Below are 15,279 nucleotides of genomic sequence, written 5' to 3'. Positions count from 1 at the left end.
CAAGATTTCAAAACTAAATAAGGGGCTGGTCTCCTCACACAGGTATAATGTTCTAGTCCATTGTGATACCATTTGAAAGCCAAAATATTTGTTCTATTTACAATCAATTGACCCAAACAATATGGATTACATTTGGCTTCTTTTCATTATCGTTTATGTGTGTGTAATAGCAAGTGACCAAAATGACTGATGGGCCTCATTTTGCTGAGGTGAACTTTGCCCGTCAAAAATTGAAAATCATACTGCAAGATTAGGTCAATTTAGACTGCCAGGTAATAGTCATTTTGTGCTTGTCAAGCAGCCAAGTGAGCAAATCACTTGGTGGATATATTGATATATTGTTCTTCTGGGTGTGGGGCGTAAAACGCCCCAGAAATTTTGAGAAGCCCGTTTTACAGACTTGAACACTTTTCTCTTGTCTGAAGTGAGGACAGCACATAGATGGTCGGGGGGGGGCAGAAGAACAACTCCAGGACTGTTTGGAGTCTGTAGACTGGGCAATGTTCAAGGACTCGGCAACGGACTTGAACGAATATGCCACAGTCGTTACAGACTTCATAAAGAAATGTGTGGAGGACTGCATCCCTACAAAAACCTTCCGAGTGTTTCCCAATCAGAAACCTTGGATGAACTTTGAGATCCGCACTCTCCTGAAGTCCAGACACAGGGCATTCACCTCCGATGATACAGTGGCCTACATGAAGACCAGATACGACCTTGGTAAGGCCATCAAAAAGGCCAAAAGGGACTTCTGCTCCAAACTGGAGGACGAGACAGATGTTCGGCAGCTGTGGCAGGGTCTGAATGCAATCACCTCCTACAAGGCAAAACCAGGAGGCAGCTCGAATGCCGGTGTAACATCACTCCCTGACGAGCTCAATGCGTTTTACGCACGCTTTGACAGGGAGAATACTGATGTGCCTTCCCGATCCCCCATTCGCTGCGATGGAATTTCAGTCTCAGTCACAGAGGCCGATGTCAGGAAATCCTTCAGAGGGGTGAACCCCCGAAAAGCACCTGGTCCTGATGGTATACCCGGTCGTGTTCTAAAAACCTGTGCGGACCAACTGGCGGGAGTTTTTACGGACATTTTCAACCTCTCACTTCTGAGGTCTGAGGTCCCCACCTGCTTTAAAAGGGCATCAATTATACCGGTGCCCAAGAAGAGTAAGGTGACATGCCTCAATGACTATCGACCAGTGGCACTAACGCCGGTGGTGATGAAGTGCTTTGAGAGGTTGATCATGGAGCAAATCAACTCCTACATCGACAAAAACCTGGACCCACTGCAGTTCGCGTACCGCCACAACAGATCAACGGTGGATGCGATCTCGCTGGCCCTCCACTCCGCACTGGACCACTTGGACAACAAAAACTCATATGTCAGGCTGTTATTCATTGATTACAGCTCGGCATTTAACACAATCATCCCCTCCAAACTGGTTACCAAACTCGCAGAACTGGGTCTCTGCGCATCCCTCTGCAACTGGATCCTTGACTTCCTCGTCCACAGACCACAGTCTGTTCGTATTGGTGGAAATGTGTCAGCCTCAATAACAATCAGCACGGGAGCACCTCAAGGCTGCGTGCTCAGCCCCCTGCTGTACTCACTCTATACCCATGACTGCGTAGCGAACCACAGTGCGAACTCCATCATCAAGTTCGCTGACGACACCACTATTGTGGGGCGTATCACTGATGGGGATGAGTCAGAGTACAGAAGAGAGATCGAGCAACTGTCCATATGGTGCCAGCGCAATAACCTGGCCCTCAACACCAGCAAAACCAAGGAACTGATTGTGGACTTTGGAAGGAGTAGGAGGGGGACCCACAGCCCCATTTATATCAACGGGTCGATGGTTGAAAGGGTCAAGAGCTTCAAATTCCTGGGCGTGCACATCTCTGAAGATCTTTCCTGGTCCGAGAACACTAATGCAATCATCAAAAAAGCACATCAGCGCCTCTACTTCCTGAGAAGATTACGGAGAGTCGGATTGTCAAGGAAGACTCTCTCTAACTTCTACAGGTGCACAGTCGAGAGCATGCTGACCGGTTGCATCGTGGCTTGGTTCGGCAATTTGAGCGCCCTGGAAAGGAAAAGACTACAAAAAGTAGTAAACACTGCCCAGTCCATCATCGGCTCTGACCTTCCTTCCATCGAGGGGATTTATCGCAGTCGCTGCCTCAAAAAGGCTGGCAGTATCATCAAAGACCCACACCATCCTGGCCACACACTCATCTCCCTGCTACCTTCAGGTAGAAGGTACAGGAGCCTGAAGACTGCAACAACCAGGTTCAGGAATAGTTACTTCCCCTCAGCCATCAGGCTATTAAACCTGGCTCGGACAAAACTCTGATTATTACCAACCACTTTCTGTTATTTGCACTATCAGTTTATTTATTCATGTGTGTATATATTTATATCATGGTATATGGACACATTTATCTGTTTTGTAGTAAATGCCTACTATTTTCTGTGTGCTTAAGCAAAGCAAGAATTTCATTGTCCTATACAGGGACACATGACAATAAACTCACTTGAACTTGAACTTGAACTTGTGCACGCTACACCAGTGGCCACAAGCAATCTTTCCATTAGAGATCAGATGGTTGCAAAGGCCATTTTGGCAGGTTCTCTTCAGATGAGTACTTAGTAAGAAAACATAAAGATGACAAATAGGCAGTGCAGGAGACAAAGTAAGGCACATAATTGAGTCTGAAGAAGGGTTTCGGCCCGAAACGTTGCCTATTTCCTTTGCTCCATAGATGCTGCTGCACCCGCTGAGTTTCTCCAGCATTTCTGTGTACCAAGGCACACAATTCCATTAGATGAGATGCGACTGATGGGAGATAAACAGCTGTGAATCCGTGGGAGAAAACCTCAGAACATTGTCTTCCTTCGTGTATGGAGATGAGTGACAGTGACAGTGGATCCTCCCCATCCCTACGCAAGGCAAGAAATACCAGATGAATTCGCTGAAGAACATCCAACAAGGATGTTTCCGGAAGTGGCGGCGCTGTTAACAGCTGCGGCTCGCCTGCAGTCCGTCTGTCTTTACTTCTTTCTGTTGTTTTTTTTGTCATGTTTTGGTTAAGTTTTAGTTTGTTGGGTTGTGTTAGAGGGGGGGGGGAGGGGGTGAAACATGTTCTCTGTCTCTTCCTTCGGGGGAATGCGACTTTTTCGTGTCGTATCCCCCTTCTCTGCCTCCGTCTGCGCTGAGGCCTAATGGCGGAGCTGGCGGCCTCCAGCCTGCGACTGACCTCGAGGCTACGGAGGCAGAGCCAGCCAGGACTCACCAACGAGAGGCTGGCCATCTTCGGGGCTGAGGCAGTGGTGGCCCGACTTGCTGGTGCGGCGTTCTGGCTTTCGGCGGCGGCCTGGAGCTGATGCAGCGGGGCTCGGAGCTGAGACTGCGGGACCTGGAGCTGGGGCAGCGGCCTGGAGCTGGGGCGGCTGCCCGGAGCTGGGGCAGCGGCCCGGAGCAGAGACTGCGGGACCCGGAGCTGGAGCGGTGGCCCGGAGCGTAGACTGCGGGACCCGGAGCTGGGGCGGCGGCCAGGAGCGGAGACTGCGGGACCCGGAGCTGGGGCGGCGGCCCGGAGCGGAGACTGCGGGACCCGGAGCTGGGGCGGCGGCCCAGAGCTGATGCTGTGGCGGGCCGTCTCGGAGCGGAGACGGCGTTCCGGCTTTCGGCGGCGGCGACATCCCCACGGAGGTCCGCTGGACTGGAGGGCGGCATCTCCGGCCTGGATCGATCGCCTCAGCGCAGAGGGAGAACAAGGAGGGAAGAGACGGAGACTAAGACGTTGCCTCCATCACAGTGAGGATGTGCTTGGTGAACTCACTGTGGTGGATGTTTAATTTGTGTTTGTTTTTATTGGTTCTGTGTATGACTGCAGGCAACATAATTTCGTTCAGACCGAAAGGTCTGAATGACAATAAAGGAATCTAATCTAATAATAAGCCCTGGATCACATCAACAGTTCAGATCATAGAAATCAAATAATCTCTCTGAGGCCATCTGAGAGTCTATGCCAGTGGTTCCCAACGTGGGGCGTACGCCCCACAGGGGGGCAATTTAATTTTTAAGGGGGGCATCAGGTAAACATATGTAGTTTATGTTTCAGATGTTATTTTGAGTAAATTCCGTTTTCTGAGAATTATTTCTTTGTCTGCTCGTGCTAAAATATGGGGGGGGGAGCATCAGGATTTTAGAGGTGATAAGGTGGGGCATGGCCAAAAAAAGGTTGGGAACCACTGGTCTATGCCCACGAGAAATGCAACTAGACGAGTCCCAGCTTGGCATCACCAACGAGAATGACTAAGTCACAGGTGTATAGGGACATCTGCACCTCCATCCTTAACTCCAAGTCACACACTCATTAACAATGTTGATTATGGCTTAGTCAAAATCCTAGAACCCCCTGCCGTATATTCAACAGCATTGTAGGCAAACGTACAATGTTCTCAAGGACATTTAGCAATTGGCATTAAATTCCAATCTTGCCATGTTCATAATTCAGGATAGATTTTTTAAATGGCCATTTGTTTTATCAATGTACAGATTGTTGAGGTTCTTGCAGCCTGCATTAATGAGAGAAGAGGCTGTAAGATAGATGAGTAAAGTGACCAAGGTGGTACAGGGGCCATTCGCAGTGGGTGAATGGAGGAATTTCCTCTGTGAAAGAGGATCTCGACCCTAAACGTCACCTATTCCTTCTCTCCAGAGATGCTGCCTATCGCGCTGAGTTACTCCAGCTTTTTGTGTCTATCTTCAGTTTAAACCAGCATCTGCAGTTCCTTCCCGCATAGTATAAATAGGGGGTTTCATGCTATTCTCCATAGCCACCCGTGAGTCCAAAGGGCCTGTTACCAACTTGTGGCTGAGAGTTAAAGACATCTCCTCAAGACTAGAGAGGAACATGGAAAGTGAGGGGATAGCTCCAAGCATTATGGTCCATATGGGAACTAATGACAGGGAGAGGATAAAGGATTCGACTGAAAAATATGGAATTGGTAGAGATTTATAGTTGTTACACATACAAGATACAGTAAAAAGCTTTGTTTCCAAGCCACCCAGTCGAATCCTACAATACTCCAGCCTTTTGTGTCTATCTTCGATGTAAACCAGCATCTGTGATTCCTCCTTACGCAAGTACAACAGGTGGTGCAAAAAGACAAATACAGACACTGAGAGGTCCCTGGCAGAGTTGAAGTAATAGAGTAGGTGGTAGGGTTTACGCCTATTGCTTGGGCATAAAATGGGCATATAATGACAAATTTAGCAATGATTTTACCTTTAAAAAATCTTGCCTATCAATTTATATTATTGCTGTGTCCAACTACATTGAGCTTTATTTTCTTTTTCTGAGGTTTGTGATGAACAGAGCACCCCCACTTAGTCTTCAGTTAAAACAATTGTTGCCAATGTCTTCCAAGAAAACAAATGCCTACCCTTCACGCGATGGGTAAAGCTGCAGTCAGGTCTTCCAAAGTTTGGAGCTCAAAGTCTGAGGCCATTCCTGCCCCAATACCTCTGGTGGTGAAGGGACAGGACATCTCCCTTTGGGTTTCAGTATAAGCCTTTTCCTATCCCCCCAAAATTCTGCAAGACAGTGGGTTTGTGGGGGAGGGGAGGGGTTAATAAGTGAATGCCAAGTATTCGCTCCTTCTCTCTCAAAGCCATATCAGATAATTAATGGCAATGTATCTCATGAATCTCAGTCTGCTACAGAATGGTGGCCCATGGCCTGCCCAATTTGGTTGTAGTGTAAGAGCTTGTGTGTGGCATTGGAGCAGCTGCCATCCTCCTGGCAGGTTGACTGACTCTTCATGTTGTCAGCCTGACTCCGAGCCCCCCTCTGACACGGGAGATTCTTAGTTGGTAAATATTAGCAGAAGTTTGTGCATTCTTGTCCCATTTGTTATATATTTTAAGAACTCATACCAATGTCAAGGCTATGCACGAGCCAATTCTGTATCCGGCAGATTACCATATTTATGTAACCATACCCTGCAACTTAACATTGCTGATCTGTATTGCAAGTTTGGAGATGTGGTTTTAATCAAATGTTGGTGTTCCCTATTTTGGTTCTTGGCCTAGATTTCTGTGGACCGTGTAGTTGATCAGAACCTAATGAACATATACATCATGTAATGTTGATATGAATGTGTCCGATATCAAGCATTCATTTGATATTCACTTGATACCAGCTAAATTCATGTTATTACCAATCCGATAACAATGTAATTTGGACGATCTCACACATGCACAGGACACGGAACTGCAGAGCACTGCAACAGGCCCTTCGGCCCACAATGTGTGTCTCGAACATGATGCCAAGATAAACTAATCTTCTCTGCCTGCAGGTGATGATAATCTGTCTGGAAGGGGATGCAAGCTTGCATTGCAGTGTGGTGACTCTTTGTGTGCTTTTCCCAGAGGAGGAGAACAATCACTCTACTCTTTTCTACCTGTATATACTGTATCTAGCACCATTTCTAAGTGTACAATGCTGAGAAGAATATCTTGCATTCTGTACCTTTTCTTTTACTCTACCTATTGTATTTGTGTGTGATTTGATTGTATTTATATAGAGTACTATCTGATCTGATGAATAGCATGCAAAACAAAGATTTTCACTGTACCTCGGTACAGGTGATAATAATACATCTCAATCAAAACATGACCATATTCCTCCATTTCCTGCATATTTATGTGCCTATTATGTCCCGTCCCACGTAGGAAACCTGAACGGAAACCTCTGGAGACTTTGCGCCCCACCCAAGGTTTCCGTGCGGTTCCCGGAGGTTGCAGGTGGTTGCCGGAGGTTGCAGGTAGTGGAAGCAGGTAGAGACACTGACAAAAACCTCTGGGAACCGCACAGAAACCTTGAGTGGGACGCAAAGTCTCCAGAGGTTTCCGTTCAGGTTTCCTAAGTGGGACAGGGGCATTAGAGCCTTTTAAATCCCACTGTCATATAGAAACATAGAAACATAGAAAATAGGTGCAGGAGTAGGCCATTCGGCCCTTCGAGCCTGCACCGCCATTCAATATGATCATGGCTGATCATCCAACTCAGTATCCTGTACCTGCCTTCTCTCCATACCCCCTGAATCCCTTTAGCCACAAGGGCCACATCTAACTCCCTCTTAAATATAGCCAATGAACTGGCCTCAACTACCTTCTGCGGGAGAGAATTCCAGAGATTCACCACTCTCTGTGTGAAAAAAAGTTTTCCTCATCTCGGTCCTAAAAGATTTCCCCTTTATCCTTAAACTGTGACCCCTTGTTCTGGACTTCCCCAACATCGGGAACAATCTTCCTGCATCTAGCCTGTCCAACCCCTTAAGAATTTTGTAAGTTTCTATAAGATCCCCCCTCAATCTTCTAAATTCTAGCGAGTACAAACCGAGTCTATCCAGTCTTTCTTCATATGAAAGTCCTGACATCCCAGGAATCAGTCTGGTGAACCTTCTCTGTACTCCCTCTATGGCAAGAATGTCTTTCCTCAGATTAGGAGACCAAAACTGTACGCAATACTCCAGGTGTGGTCTCACCAAGACCCTGTACAACTGCAGTAGAACCTCCCTGCTCCTATACTCAAATCCTTTTGCTATGAATGCTAACATACCATTCACCTTCTTCCCTGCCTGCTGCACCTGCATGCCTACTTTTAATGACTGGTGTACCATGGCACCCAGGTCTCGTTGCATCTCCCCCTTTCCTAATCGGCCACCATTCAGATAATAATCTACTTTCCTGTTTTTGCCACCAAAGTGGATAACCTCACATTTATCCACATTATACTGCATCTGCCATGCATTTGCCCACTCACCCAGCCTATCCAAGTCACCTTGCAGCCTCCTAGCATCCTCCTCACAGCTAACACTGCCCCCCAGCTTCGTGTCATCCGCAAACTTGGAGATGTTGCATTCAATTCCCTCGTCCAAATCATTTATATGTATCGTAAATAGCTGGGGTCCCAGAACTGAGCCTTGCGGTACCCCACTAGTCACTGCCTGCCATTGTGAAAAGGACCCGTTTACTCCTACTCTTTGCTTCCTGTCTGCCAGCCAGTTCTCTATCCACATCAATACTGAACCCCCAATACCATGTGCTTTAAGTTTGTATACTAATCTCTTATGTGGGACCTTGTCGAAAGCCTTCTGAAAGTCCAGATATAACACAACCACTGGTTCTCCCTTATCCACTCTACTAGTTACATCCTCGAAAAATTCTATAAGATTCGTCAGACATGATTTACCCTTCATAAATCCATGCTGACTTTGACCAATGATTTCACCACTTTCCAAATGTGCTGCTATCCCATCTTTAATAACTGATTCTAGCAGTTTCCCCACTACCGACGTTAGACTAACTGGTCTGTAATTCCCCGTTTTCTCTCTCCCTCCCTTTTTAAAAAGTGGTGTTACATTAGCTACCCTCCAATCCTCAGGAACTACTCCAGAATCTAAAGAGTTTTGAAAAATTATCACTAATGCATCCACTATTTCTGGGGCTACTTCCTTAAGTACTCTGGGATGCAGCCTATCTGGCCCTGGGGATTTATCGGCCTTTAATCCATTCAATTTACCTAACACCACTTCCCGGCTAACCTGGATTTCACTCAGTTCCTCCATCTCATTTGACCCCCGGTCCCCTGCTATTTCCGGCAGATTATTTATGTCTTCCTTAGTGAAGACAGAACCAAAGTAGTTATTCAATTGGTCTGCCATGTCCTAGTTCCCCATGATCAATTCACCCGTTTCTGACTGCAAGGGACCTACATTTGTTTTAACTAATCTTTTTCTCTTCACATATCTATAAAAGCTTTTGCAGTCAGTTTTTATGTTCCCTGCCAGTTTTCTTTCATAATCTATTTTCCCTTTCCTAATTAAGCCCTTTGTCCTCCTCTGCTGGTCTATGAATTTCTCCCAGTCCTCTGGTAGGCTGCTTTTTCTGGCTAATTTGTACGCTTCATCTTTTGTTTTGATACTATCCCTGATTTCCCTTGTTATCCACGGATGCACTACCTTCCCTGATTTATTTTTTTGCCAAACTGGGATGAACAATTGTTGTAGTTCATCCATGCAGTCTTTAAATGCCTTCCATTGCATACCCACCGTCAACCCATTAAGAATCAATCGCCAGTCTATCTTGGCCAATTCACGTCTCATACCCTCAAAGTTACCTTTCTTTAAGTTCAGGACCCTTGTTTCTGAATTAACGATGTCACTCTCCATCCTAATGAAGAACTCAACCATATTATGGTCACTCTTGCCCAAGGGGCCACGCACAACAAGACTGCTAACTAACCCTTCCTCATTACTCAATACCCAGTCTAGAATAGCCTGCTCTCTCGTTGGTTCCTCTACATGTTGGTTTAGAAAACTATCCTGCATACATTCCAAGAAATCCTCTTCCTCAGCACCCTTGCCAATTTGATTCACCCAATCTATATGTAGATTGAAGTCACACATTATAACTGTTTTACCTTTGTTGCACGCATTTCTAATTTCCTGTTTGATGCCATCCCCAACTCCACTACTACTGTTAGGTGGCCTTTACACAACTCCCACTAGCGTTTTCTGCCCCTTAGTGTTTCGCAGCTCTACCCATATCGATTCCACATCCTCAAAGCTAATGTCCTTCCTTTCTATTGCGTTAATCTGCTCTCTAACCAGCAATGCTACCCCACCTCCTTTCCCTTTCTGTCTATCCCTCCTGAATATTGAATATCCCTGGATGTTCAGCTCCCAGCCTTGGTCACCCTGGAGCCATGTCTCCGTGATCCCAACTATATCATAGTCATTAATAGCTATCTGCACATTCAACTCATCCACCTTATTACGAATGCTCCTTGCATTGAGACACAAAGCCTTCAGACTTGTTTTTACAAAACTCTTACCCCTTATACTATTATGCTGAAAAGTGGTCCTTTTTGATTTTTGCCCTGGATTTGCCGGCCTGCCACCTTTACTTTTCACCTTGCTACCTATTGCTTCTACCCTCATTTTACACCCCTCTGTCTCTACGCTCACACATTTAAGAAACCCTTTCCCTTTAACTCCATCCTCCACTATCCCATATCTGCTTTGATCATCATCGCTGGCAGTGTGTTCCAGGCATCTACCATGTTCTGTATAAAAAACTTTTCCTGCACCTTTACTTTAAATGTTCCCCCATTGACCTGATGGCTATGCCCTCCAACCTTTGACATTTGCAACTTGGGAAAGAGATTCTGATTGTCTACCCTATCTATGCCTCTCATAATTTTATAAACTTGTACCAGGTCTCCCCTCAGCCTCCGACACTCCCGAGAAAAGTAAACAGTGGAAAGTCGTGGAGTTTCTCACAATAGCAAAGACAAGCACCAGGAGTGACAGCTAGGCAGATTTGTGAAATAGGCCAATAGGAGAATACTGAAGTGAGGAGAGAACCATGTCAGGAATTAATTAAATGTCTTTTTGAAGAGAGAGAATTGCAACATGCAATGACAAAGCATCCGTTCAGCAATTTCTTTATCCTGTGTATGAAATTGGTGGCCTGGGATTTCCTTGAAGGGATTTATACTTAGACTTTGAACAAGAAATGTTGTCCCCATTTGTAGCCATAATAAAGTGTGTCAAACCTTCCTGGGTTAGGTCACTTGCATACTGGATGGATAGTTCTGTTGGACATAGGAGGGATTTCAGTGGAGGCAGATTTTTAAAAACATGCACCTTGATGGTATTCAGGGAGACACATATATAAAACTGGAATATAGAAGCAAAAGATCCATCTCTATAATTAGTGCTAACCAGCATAGATCGGTGCTGTTTACTTGGGCGAGACGTGTGGAAATGTGTTAAGGCATAAAATAGTGCAGTCAGCATTTGCTCATCACTGAAATCATATTGATTAGTTCACAGTTTAAATCTTGTACTTAAATTGCATGAGATGAAACAAGTGCAGATTAATCTCATGTTGGATGCAAGTATCTGCTTTCCAGAACTATTCCTTTAATCCCTGGAGTTGTACCATTGACCTCACTACCTATTTCACAACAAATTTTATTCTATGTGATAGAATTATGAGCATGTTAGTATCACCAGAGCATAGAGAGTAAGGCATGATGCCACTGAAGAGTAAGAAAAGTTTCTCTCATGAAGACCTCCAAGTTCTCCATAGAATATTGATAGCCAAATGAAATGCCTATGTTTGGTTGCCACCAAGAATTATTAGCATGGCATTTCCGAAGAATTGGTTCTGGCACTCACTCTCATGAATATGGTGAAAACATCATGGAAATATATCAATTCTTAGGTCCCGGCTGAAATGTCGCCCGTCCTTTTTCTCCAGAGATGCTGCCTGACCCGCTCCGTTATGCAGGCACTATGTGTCTATCTATGATATAAACCAGCATCTGCAATTCTTGATTTCTACGAACAATTTTTGCACCTGGTTTTAACACTAATTGGCACCAAATTCCTGAAGAATTGTTAACATGCAAATGGCAATGACAGCGCCATAATTCCAAACAAACCAATCTCCAGACTCCTAAACACAAGAGTCAGCACCCCTCGGATCATCGACTTCCTCACCATTGATTACATTCAGTAAGGAGAGCCTCACAAAACATCCTCCACAATAATTCTCAACACTGGTGTCCCACAAGGATGAGTTCTCAGCCCCTTACTATGCTCATAGAGTCATAGTCATACAGCAAGGAAACAGGCATTTCCACCCAATGTCCACAATGACCAACATGCCCCATCTACACTAGTCCCACCTGCCTGTGTTTGGTCCATAATCATCTAAACCTAATCTATCTACGTATGTATCTGTCCAAATGTTTCTTAAATGTTGAGATACAACCTGCCTCAACTATCGCCTCCGGAAGCTCGTTCCATACACCCATCATCCTCTGTGTTCAAAAGTTACCCCTCGGGTTCCTATTAAATCTTTATCCCCCACCTTAAACCTAGGTCTTCTGGTTTTTGATTTTCCTACTTTGGGCAAGAGACTCTGTGTGCCTACTCGATCTATTTCTCTCATGAATGTTTATCCTTCTATAAGATCACCTCTCATCTTTCTGTGCCCAAAGGAATAGTCCTTGCTTAACCTCTCGCTGTAGCTCAGGCCCTTGAGTCCTGGCAACATCCTTGTAAATTTTCTCTGCACTCTTTCCACCTTGACAACATTTTTCCTATAACATAGTGCCCAGCACTGTACTCTAAATTCAGCCTCACCAACGACCTATATAACTGCACCATGACATCTCTATCCTTGGGTATCATCGGATCTAACCTTCCTGAGCAGCCTACCATGCGGAACCTTGTTGAATGCCTTGCTGAAATCCATATATCCATCTACAGCTCTGCCTTGATCTGCCTCCTTGGTCACATCATCAAAAAACTCGATCAGATTTGTGAGACACGACCTCCCATGTACAAAACTGGGTTGACTATCCCCAATCAGCCACTGACCATCTATATGAGTTTATATCCTATCCCTCAGAATACTCTCTAGTAACTTGCCAACCACTTATGTTAAGCTCACTGGCCTGTAGTTCACAGCATTTTCCCTGCATCCCTTCTTGAATAGAGGCACAACATTTGCCACCCTTCAGTCTTCCGGCACCTAACATGCATTTTATGACAACTCATAGGTCCTGCAATTTGCTCTCTAGCTTTCTGTACATTCATGACTGCGACCAAATTCTGCTCCAACTCCATTGAAAATTTTGCAGATGACAACACTGTAGTGGGATGGATCTCAAACAATAATACATAGATACATAGTCAATAGGTGCAGGAATAGGCCATTCGGCCCTTCTGGCCAGCACCGCCATTCAATGTGATCATGGCAGATCATCCACAATCAGTACTCCATTCCTGCCTTCTCCCCATACCTCTTGATTCTGCTAGCCTTAAGAGCTCTATCTAAATCTCTTTTGAATACATCCAGTGAATCGGCCTTCACTGCCTTCTGAGGCAGAAAATTCCACAAATTCACAACTCTCCGTGTGAAAATGTTTTTCCTCATCTCAGTTCTAAATGGCCTGCCCCATATTCTTAAATTGTGGCCCCTGGTTCTGGACTCCCCCAACATCAGGAGCATGTTTCCTGCACATAGCATGCCCAATCCCTTAATAATTTTATATGTTTCTATAAGATCCCCTCTCATCTTTCTAAATTCTAGTGAATGCAAGCCCAGTTGCTCCATTCTTTCATCATATGACAGTCCCGCATTCCCGGGAATTAACCTGGTGAACCTAAGCTGCCTCCCTCAATAGCAAAATTGTCCTTCCTCAAATCAGAAGAGCAAAACTGCACACAATATTCCCGGTGTGGTCTCACCAGGGCCCTGTACAACTGCAGAAGGACCTCTTTGCTCCTATACTTAACTCCTCTCATTATGAAGACCATTAGCTTTCTTCACTGCCTGTTGTACCTGCATGCTTACTTTCAGTGACTGATGTACAAGGACAACCAGGTCTCGTTGTACTTCCCCTTTTCCTAACCTGGCACTTCAGGTAACAACTTCATGATAGGATCAGTCTGAAGAAGGGTTTCGGTCCGAAACATCACCTATTTCCTTCGCTCCATAGATGCTGCTGCACCCGCTGAGTTTCTCCAGCATTTTTGTGTAACTTCAGGTAATAATCTGCCCTCCCGTTCTTGCCACCAAAGTGGATAACCTCACATTTATCCAGATTATACTTCATCTGCCATGCATCTTCCCACTCACCTAACCTGTCCAAATCACCCTGCATCCTGATAACATCCTCTTCACAGTTCACACTGCCACCCAGCTTTGTGTCATCTGAGACTGAGTGCAGGAAGGAGATAGAAAGCTCAGTAGCATGGTATCAAGACAACAACTTCTCCCTCGATGTCAGCAAAATGAAGGAGCTAGTCATCAAATTCAGGAAGTGTAGACACCCCTGTCTAAATTAATGGTGCTGAAGTGGAAATGGTGAGACCTTCAAGTTCCTTGACAAAAGTATCACCAATAATTTGTCCTGATCCAATCACATTGACATTAAAACCAAGAAAGTACATCAAGCCTCAATTTCTTCAGAAGACAAAGGAAATTTGGCATGTCTCCAATAATTCTTATCTCCCCAACCAACACAGCCAGATCCCAGTCTGCAAAGACTGGACCCTTCTACACCCACTCCTCCCCATTCACCACTTGACATCTACTTAAAGCAAGACTCCATTCTGAAAAGACTGTACCCTTTCCCACCCAACCAACACTTCACACCCACTCACAGCCTGACCCCAGTCTACAAAGACTGGACCTTTCTACACTCACCCCTCCCCAATCACCACTTCACATCTACTTAAAGCAAGACTTCAGTGTGAAAAGACTGGACCCTTTCCCACCCACCCCTCTCCAATCACCACTTCACACCCAATTACCCATCCCCTCCGTGCTGCAAAACATCACTTCTCCATCATCAACAATAAAAATAGAGGAGGTGGAGAGGCTTTTCAGACGACAGAAAAGCTGGAAATCTCCAGGACCGGACAATGTTTCCCCCTCTACTCGCAAGCTCTGTGCTGAAAAACTGGCACCGGTCCACACAGACATTTTCAACCAGTCCCTGCCTGCTTCCAAGTCTCCACTATTGTCCCTGTACCCAAACAGGCAAGAATTACTGGTCTTAATGACTACAGGCCTGTCGCACTGACTTCTGTAGTCATGAAGACCCTTGAAAGGCTTCTGATGGCCAAGCTGAAAAATATCACTCTGCAGTTTGCATATCGGGCCAACAGATCTGTGGATGACGCAGTCAACCTAGGCATGCACTTCATCCTCCAGCAACTAGACCACCAGGGGACCTATGCGAGGATTTTGTTTGTTAATTTTAGCTCTGCATTCAACACCATTGTGCCAGAGCTACTCCACTCCAAACTTTCCGAGTTAACTGTGCCTGAACCCCTCTGTCGGTGGATCACCAGCTTCCTGACAGACAGGAAGCAGCATGTGAGGCTGGGAAAGCACATCTCGACCCGCAAACCCTCAGCATAGCAAAGCTGCACACTCTCTCCTCTCCTCTACTCTCTCTACACCTATGACTGCACCTCCACTGATTCATCTGTCAAGCTTCTCAAGTTTGCGGACGACACAACCCTGATTGGACTGATCCAGGATGGGGAAGAATCTGCCTACAGACAGGAAGTGACACAGCTGGCGGTCTGGTGCCATCGCAACAACCTGGAGCTCAATGCTCTTAAGACAGTGGAGTTGATTGCAGACTTTAGGAGAGCTCCTCCTCCCCTCA

This window comes from Amblyraja radiata, chromosome 14 (assembly GCF_010909765.2).
Source record: "Amblyraja radiata isolate CabotCenter1 chromosome 14, sAmbRad1.1.pri, whole genome shotgun sequence".
Lineage (NCBI taxonomy): Eukaryota > Metazoa > Chordata > Chondrichthyes > Rajiformes > Rajidae > Amblyraja > Amblyraja radiata.
The sequence above is the reverse complement of the archived record's forward strand: the minus strand, read 5'-3'. Positions refer to the sequence as shown.